We start from the raw sequence: 7613 nt of genomic DNA, 5'->3' as shown, positions 1-7613 counted from the left end.
TTAGTATTCTTGGTGCTGAATATGAGACAGGGCAATAGAGGAAAGGTAAGAACAACTTTCTAAAAAAGAAATGAATGTACTGTAGGAGTATGGGGAATGGGTACATCATCCTGGCATGAATATGGATATGAGTTCTTTCTCTTTGTCCCCCACCCCGCCTCCCTCTCTTGTCTTCTCTCTATCCCAAGTTAGATGATGCATATATTATAGAATATAGATAGATAGATGATGGATAGATAGAATGATAGATATAGGAAGATGACAGATAGGTAGGTATGTATATAATATACACATAGTAAAATTGGTGTACAAATAATGTTGAGACTGTATTTCTAAGATTTTATACAACATAGGTTTACTGATTCAACGAGTAAAATAAAAATTGTGGTGATGATTTTGACAAGAAAATAAATCACATTGATGATGTAAAGTGTAATTTTTTTCAGATACACAAAAGGATATATTTTTTTGGCCACTGTGATGATGACATATTCCATTTATATTACTATTAAGATAGGCCAAATTTTACACGTTAGTATTGTAATTTTTGCCAACACCTTCCTGCTTCTCTTCCACATCTTCATGCTCCTTCTGGATTACAGGCCTAAGCCTTCTGAAATGACAATCTATCCCTTGGCTCTTGTCCACATAATAAAACTCTTCCCTGCACTGTTTTTAATGTCTACAGACATATTTGAAGTACTGAACATTTTAAGTGATTTCAAATTCAAGGCTTTATTCTGCATGATCAGGGAGACACGGGGTCTCTCCTTGAGCACCACCTGCCGCCTCGGCATGTTCAAGGCCATCACCATCAGCCCTAGCACCTCCTGGTTGGCCAGCTTTAAACATACGTGCAAAAAGTACATCTTCCATTCTTTTATCATCTTATGGTTTCTCAGTTTGTCTCTCATTAGTAACTGCATCTTGTATACTGCTGCTCCTTCTAAAGTGACCCAGAGCAGTCTACTGCGTGTCAATAAATACTTCTCACTTTCTCACCTAAACTCCATCATCAGGGAACCGTTTTTCACTTTTTCAATATCCAGGGATGGTTTTTTGTTGGAGGCATGCTGCTCTCAAGTGCATACATTATGATTCTCTTGTGCAGTCATCAGAGGCAGTGCCAGCACCTCTCCTCAAGAGTCTCCCCCTAGAGAAGGGCCACCCAAACCATCCTGCTGTTGGCGAGTTTCTTTGTGGTCATGTACTAAGTGGGCGTCATTTTCTCCTTCTCCACTCTGTTATGGGCGCATGACACATTCATTCTGGATGTCCAGAAGCTTGTGCCAATGTCTATGCCACTGTCAGTGCATTGGTGCTAACAAGTTCTAATAAAATAATAAAAATTGTGTTTCAAAAGTGTGGGAAAATTACAATCAAGTTATAGGTACACGTTCTGAAAATCGTTATCTATAACTGATTATTTTGATTTTATTCAAATTATGGACTATTTATATATAATATTTAAATGTAATTTTAATTTATATGTAATTGAAAGTTTTACTGTATCCAAATATGTTTCAAACCTCTGTTACCAAGTACCCTCGAGTTTCTTAGTATAGTATCAAGGAGGATTTGATATTCCCATGTGTTGACAATTCCTTTATCTTTCGTTTTATTTCTCAAACACCCTTAAGGAAAATTTTTCTGTATACAAGAGAAATACACTCTAAAGCATGACTATTGTACTTTAGTACAATGCTAGTAATTACCTATTGGTAATGCAACATTTGAAAATTCTATTTACTCTTTTTAGTTCAAGATATTTAGCTGTGCATTTAATTTTAATTAAGCAAGACTTTTCTAACACTATATTTATTTATCTGTGTTCTGGCATCTATTAAGGCTGCAGAGTGTACTCTCACCTCTGTAGGTTTTCTAATTTACTTTTCTCTGCTTTAAAACACTGTGCTTTTTAATGTTTTTGTTGTAATTTCTTTTGTTTACAAAATTTGATTAAGATTTCTGGTATCTTTATCTGCCTTTGTTGCAATGCATTTTTTTTATAACATCATGACTAGTTTTTAAATTAGAAATTTATAATCATCATTTCTTTAATTTTGCTTTATTATTTTGTATAGACTAGTGAAACAATTAAATGATTCTTATTTCTTCCCATTCTGATCTTCATATTTCATCGTGACAACTCTATTCTCCATAAATGTTCTCTATTTATGTCTTTAGCTTCAATATTTTTGTTCAATATCTAGTATATTATTTCTCTCATCAACTCAGACTAATATAATTAACTAATATATTGTGTACTAAATTGAATTATTTAATTTTCTTTTTTTTTGTATTTTTAATATGAATTTTATTGTCAAATTGATTTGCATACAACACCCAGTGCTCATCCCAACAGGTGCCCTCCTCAAAGCCCATAACTCACTTTCCCCTCCCTCCTACCCCCCATCCACCCTCAGTTTATTCTCAGTTTTTAAAAGTCACTTATGGTTTGGCTCCCTCCCTCTCTTTTTTTTCCTTCCCCTCCCCCATGGTCTTCTGTTAAGTTTCTCAGGATCCACACAAAGAGTTTCACAAAGAATGAAAACATATGGTATCTGTCTTTCTCTGTATGGCTTATTTCACTTAACATGACACTCTCCAGTTCCATCCACGTTGCTACAAAAAGCCATATTTCATTCTTTCTCATTGCCAAGTAGTATTACATTGTGTATATAAACCACAATTTCTTTATCCATTCATCAGTTGATGGATATTTAGTCTCTTTCCATAATTTGGCCATTGTTGAAAGTGCTGCTATAAACATTGGGGTACAATGTCCCTATGTATCAGCACGCCTGTATCCCTTGGGTAAATTCCTAGCGGTGTTATTGCTGGGTCATAGGATAGACCCACTTTATTTTTTTTGAGGAACCTCCACACTGTTTTCCAGAGTGGCTTCACCAGTTTGCATTCCTACCAGCAGTGCAAGAAGGCTCCCGTTTCTCCACATCCTCTCCAGCATCTGTAGTCTCCTGATTTGTTCATTTAGCCACTCTGACTGGTGTGAGGGGGTATCTCAGTGTGGTTTTTGTTTGTATTTCCCTGATGAGGAATGACATTGAGCATCTTTTTATGTGCCTGTTGGCCATCTGGATGTCTTCTTTAGAGAAGTGTCTATTCATGTTTTCTGCCCATTTTTTCACTGAATTACTTGTTTTTTGGGTGTGGAGTTAGGTGAGTTCTTTATAGATTTTGGATACTAGCCCTTTGTCCAATATGTCATTTGCAAATATCTTTTCCCTTTCCATCAGTTGCCTTTTAGTTTTGTTGATTGTTTCCTTTGCGATGCAGAAGCTTTTTATCTTCATGGGGTCCCAATAGTTCATTTTGCTTTTAATTCCCTTGCCTTTGGGGATGTGTCAAGTAAGAAATTGCTGTGACTGAGGTCACAGAGGTTTTTTTCCTGCTTTCTCCTCTAGGGTTTTGATGGTTTCCTGTCTCATATTCAGGTCCTGTATCCATTTTGAGTTTATTTTTGTGCACGGTGTAAGAAAGTGGTCCAGGTTCATTCTTCTGCATGTTGCTGTCCAGTTCTCCTAGCACCATTTCTTAAATACACTGTCTTTGTTGCATTGGATATTCTTTCCTGCTTTGTCAAAGATTAGTTGGCCATCCTTTTGTGGGTCCAATTCTGGAGTCTCTATTCTATTCCATTGGTCTATGTGTCTGCTTTTGTGCCAATACCATGCTGTCTTGATGATGACAGCTTTGTAGTAGAGGCTAAAGTCTGGGATTGTGATGCCTCCCACTTTGGTCTTCTTATTCAATATTACTTTGGCCATTCGGGGTCTTTTGTGGTTCATACAAATTTTAGGATTCTTTGTTCTAGCTTCGAGAAGAATGCTGGAGCAATTTTGATTGGGATTGCATTGAATGTGTAGAATGCTTTGGGTAGTATTGACATTTTAACAATATTTATTCTTCCAATCCATGAGCATGGAAGGTTTTTCCATTTCTTTATATCTTCTTCAATTTCCTTCATAAGCTTTCTATAGTTTTCAGCACACAGATCTTTTACATCTTTGGTTAGTGTTTATTCCTAGGCATTTTATTATTCTTGGTGCATTTGTGAATGGGATCAGTTTGTCTTTCTCTTGCTTCATTATTAGTGTATATGAATGAAACTGATTTCTGTACATTGATTTTGTATCCTGCAATTTTGCTGAATTCATGTATTAGTTCTAGTAGACTTTGGTGGAGTCTATCGGGTTTTCCATGTATACCATGTCATCTGAAAAAGTGAAAGCTTGACTTCATCATTGCCAATTTTGATGCCTTTGATTTCCTTTTGTTGTCTGATTGCTGATGCTAGAACTTGCAACAGTATGTTAAACAACAATGGTGAGAGTGGACATCCCTGTCATGTTCCTGATCTCAGGGGGAAAGCTCTCAATTTTCCCTATTGAGGATGATATTAGCTGTGGGCTTTTCTTTTTTTTTTTTTTAATTTTTTTTTTCAACGTTTATTTATTTTTGGGACAGAGAGAGACAGAGCATGAACGGGGGAGGGGCAGAGAGAGAGGGAGACACAGAATCAGAAACAGGCTCCAGGCTCTGAGCCATCAGCCCAGAGCCTGACGCGGGGCTCGAACTCACGCACCGCGAGATCGTGACCTGGCTGAAGTCGGACGCTTAACCAACTGCGCCACCCAGGCGCCCCATCTGTGGGCTTTTCATAAATGGCTTTGATGATGATTAAGTATGTTCCTTCTATCCTGACTTTCTTGAGGGTTTTTATTAAGAAAAGATGCTGAATTTTTTCAAATGCTTTTTCTGCATCGTTTGACAGGATCATATAGTTCTTTTATTTTCTTTTATTAATGTGATGTATCACAATGATTGAATTGCCAATGTTGAACAAGTCTGCAGCCCAGGAATGAATCCACTTGATCATGGTGAATAATCCTTTTTATATGCTGTTGAATTCGATTTGCTAGTATCTTATTGAGAATTTTTGCATCCATATCCATCAGGCATATTGGCCTGTAGTTCTCTTTTTTGGCTGGGTCTCTGGTTTAGGATTCAAAGTAATGCTGGCTTCATAGAATGAGTCTGGAAGTTTTCCTTCTCTTTCTATGTTTTGGAACAGCTTGAGAAGGATAGGTATTATCTCTTCTTTAAATGTCTGGTAGAATTCCCCAGGGAAGCCATCTGGTCCTGGACTCTTATTTGTTGGGGGATTTTAAAAAATATTTTTAATGTTTATTTATTTTTGAGAGAGAGAGAGCATGAGCAGAGGAGGGACAGAGAGAGAGGGAGACACAGATTCAGAAGCAGGCTCCAGGCTCTGAGCTGTCGGCACAGAGCCTCACGTGGGGCTTCAACTCACAAACTGCAAGATCATGACCTGAGCCGGAGTTGGACACTTAACCGACTGAGCCACCCAGGCGCCACAATTGGGAGATTTTTGATGACTGATTCAATTTCTTCGCTGGTTATGGGTCCGTTCAAGTTTTCTATTTCCTCCTGATTGAGTTTTGGAAGTGTGTGGGTGTTTAGGAATTGGTCCATTTCTTCCAGGTTGTCCATTTTGTTGGCATATAGTTTTTCATAGTGTTCCCTGATAATTGCTTGTATTTCTGAGGGATTGGTTGTAATAATTCCATTTTCATTCATGATTTTATCTATTTGGGTCATTTCCCTTTTCTTTTTGAGAAGGGTGGTTAGAGGTTTATCAATTTTGTTTATTTTTTCAAAAAAACAACTCTTGGTTTCACTGATCTGCTCTACAGATTTTTTAGATTCTATATTGTTTATTTATGCTCTGATCTTTATTATTTCTCTTCTTCTGCTGGGTTTAGGGTATCTTTGCTGTTTTCTATTTCCTTTAGGTGTGCTGTTAGATTTTGTACTTGGGATTTTTCTTGTTTCTTGCAATGTATTCCCTCTCAGCAGTGACTTCGCTGCATCCCAAAGCATTTGGATTGTTGTATTTTCATTTTCATTTGTTTCCATATATGTTTTTAAATTTCTTCTCTAATTGCCTGGTTGACCCATTCATTCTTTAGTAAGGTGTACTTTAACCTCCATGCTTTTGGAGGTTTTCCAGATTTTTCCTGTGGTTGATTTCAAGCTTCATAGCATTGTGGTCTGAAAGTGTGCATGGTATGATCTCAATTCTTTAATACTTATGAAGGGCTGTTTTGTGACCCAGTATGTGATCTATCTTGGAGAATGTTCCATGTGCACTTGAGAAGAAAGTATATTCTGTTGCTTTGGGATGCAGAGTTCTAAATATATCTGTCAAGTCCATCTGATCCAATGCATCATTCAGAGCCCTTGTTTCTTTATTGATCCTGTGTCTAGATGACCTATCCATTGTTGTAATTGGAGAATTAAAGTCCCCTGAAGTTACCTCATTCTTATTAAGATTGCTTATGTTTGTGATTAATTATTTTATATATTTGAGGGCTCCCATATTTGGCACATAGACATTTATAATTGTTAGCTCTTCCTGATGGATAGACCCTGTAATTATTCTATAATGTCCTTCTTCATCTCTTGTTACAATCTTTAATTTAAAGTCTAGTTTGTCTGATATAAGTATGGCTACTCCAGCTTTCTTTTGACTTCCAGTAGCATGATAGATAGTTCTCCATCCCCTCACTTTCAATCTGAAGGTGTCTTCAGGTCTAAAATGAGTCTCTTATAGACAGAAATAGATGGGTCTTATTTTTTATCCATTCTGATACCCTATGTCTTTTGGTTGGAGCATTTAGTCCATTTACATTCAATGTTATTATTGAAAGATATAGGTTTAGGGCGCCTGGGTGGCGCAGTCGGTTAAGCGTCCGACTTCAGCCAGGTCACGATCTCGTGGTCCGTGAGTTCGAGCCCCGCGTCAGGCTCTGGGCTGATGGCTCGGAGCCTGGAGCCTGTTTCCGATTCTGTGTCTCCCTCTCTCTCTGCGCCTCCCCCGTTCATGCTCTGTCTCTCTCTGTCCCAAAAATAAATAAAAACGTTGAAAAACAATAAAAATAAATAAAAAAAAGAAAGGTATAGATTTAGAGTCATTGTGATGTCTGTAGGTTTCATGCTTGTAGTGATGTCTGTGGTACTTTGTGGTCCTTGCAACATTTCCCTCACAGAATCCCCCTTAGGATCTTTTGTAGGGCTGGTTTAGTGTTGAATTCCTTCAGGTTTTCTTTGGGAAAACCTTTATCTCTCCTATTCTGAATGACAGACTTGCTGGATGAAGGATTCTCAGCATTCCTTTCAGGCCTGCCAAGTTTCAGTAGATAGGTCTGCCACTACTCTTATGGGTCTACCTTTGTAAATTAGGGCCTGTTTATCCCTAGCTGCTTTCAGATTTTTCTGTTTATCCTTGTATTTTGCCAGTTTCACTATGATATGTCGTGCAGAAGATCCATTCAAGTTACGTCCGAAGGGAGTTCTCTGTGCCTCTTGGATTCCAATGCCTTTTTCCTTCCCAGATCAGGGAAGTTCTCAGCTATGATTTGTTCAAGTACACCTTCAGCCCCTTTCTCTTGCTTCTTCTTCTGTAATTCCTATTATGCGGATATTGTTCCGTTTGATTGCATCACTTAGTTCTCTAATTCTCCCCTCATATTCCTGGATTTTTTTAGTCTGTCTTTTTCTCAGCT

The 7613-nt window shown here is 37.7% G+C and overlaps 1 pseudogene; it reads left to right on the top strand.

Annotated features, from left to right (window-relative positions):
• Positions 1–483: 483 nt before the first annotated feature.
• Positions 484–1390, top strand: LOC124509282 (putative vomeronasal receptor-like protein 4; annotated as a pseudogene).
• Positions 1391–7613: the final 6223 nt, after the last annotated feature.

Source organism: Lynx rufus, unplaced genomic scaffold (assembly GCF_022079265.1).
Source record: "Lynx rufus isolate CCGP_SWC_20201006 ecotype Redwood Valley unplaced genomic scaffold, mLynRuf1.p SCAF_1, whole genome shotgun sequence".
NCBI lineage: Eukaryota > Metazoa > Chordata > Mammalia > Carnivora > Felidae > Lynx > Lynx rufus.
The sequence above is the reverse complement of the archived record's forward strand: the minus strand, read 5'-3'. Positions and strand labels throughout refer to the sequence as shown.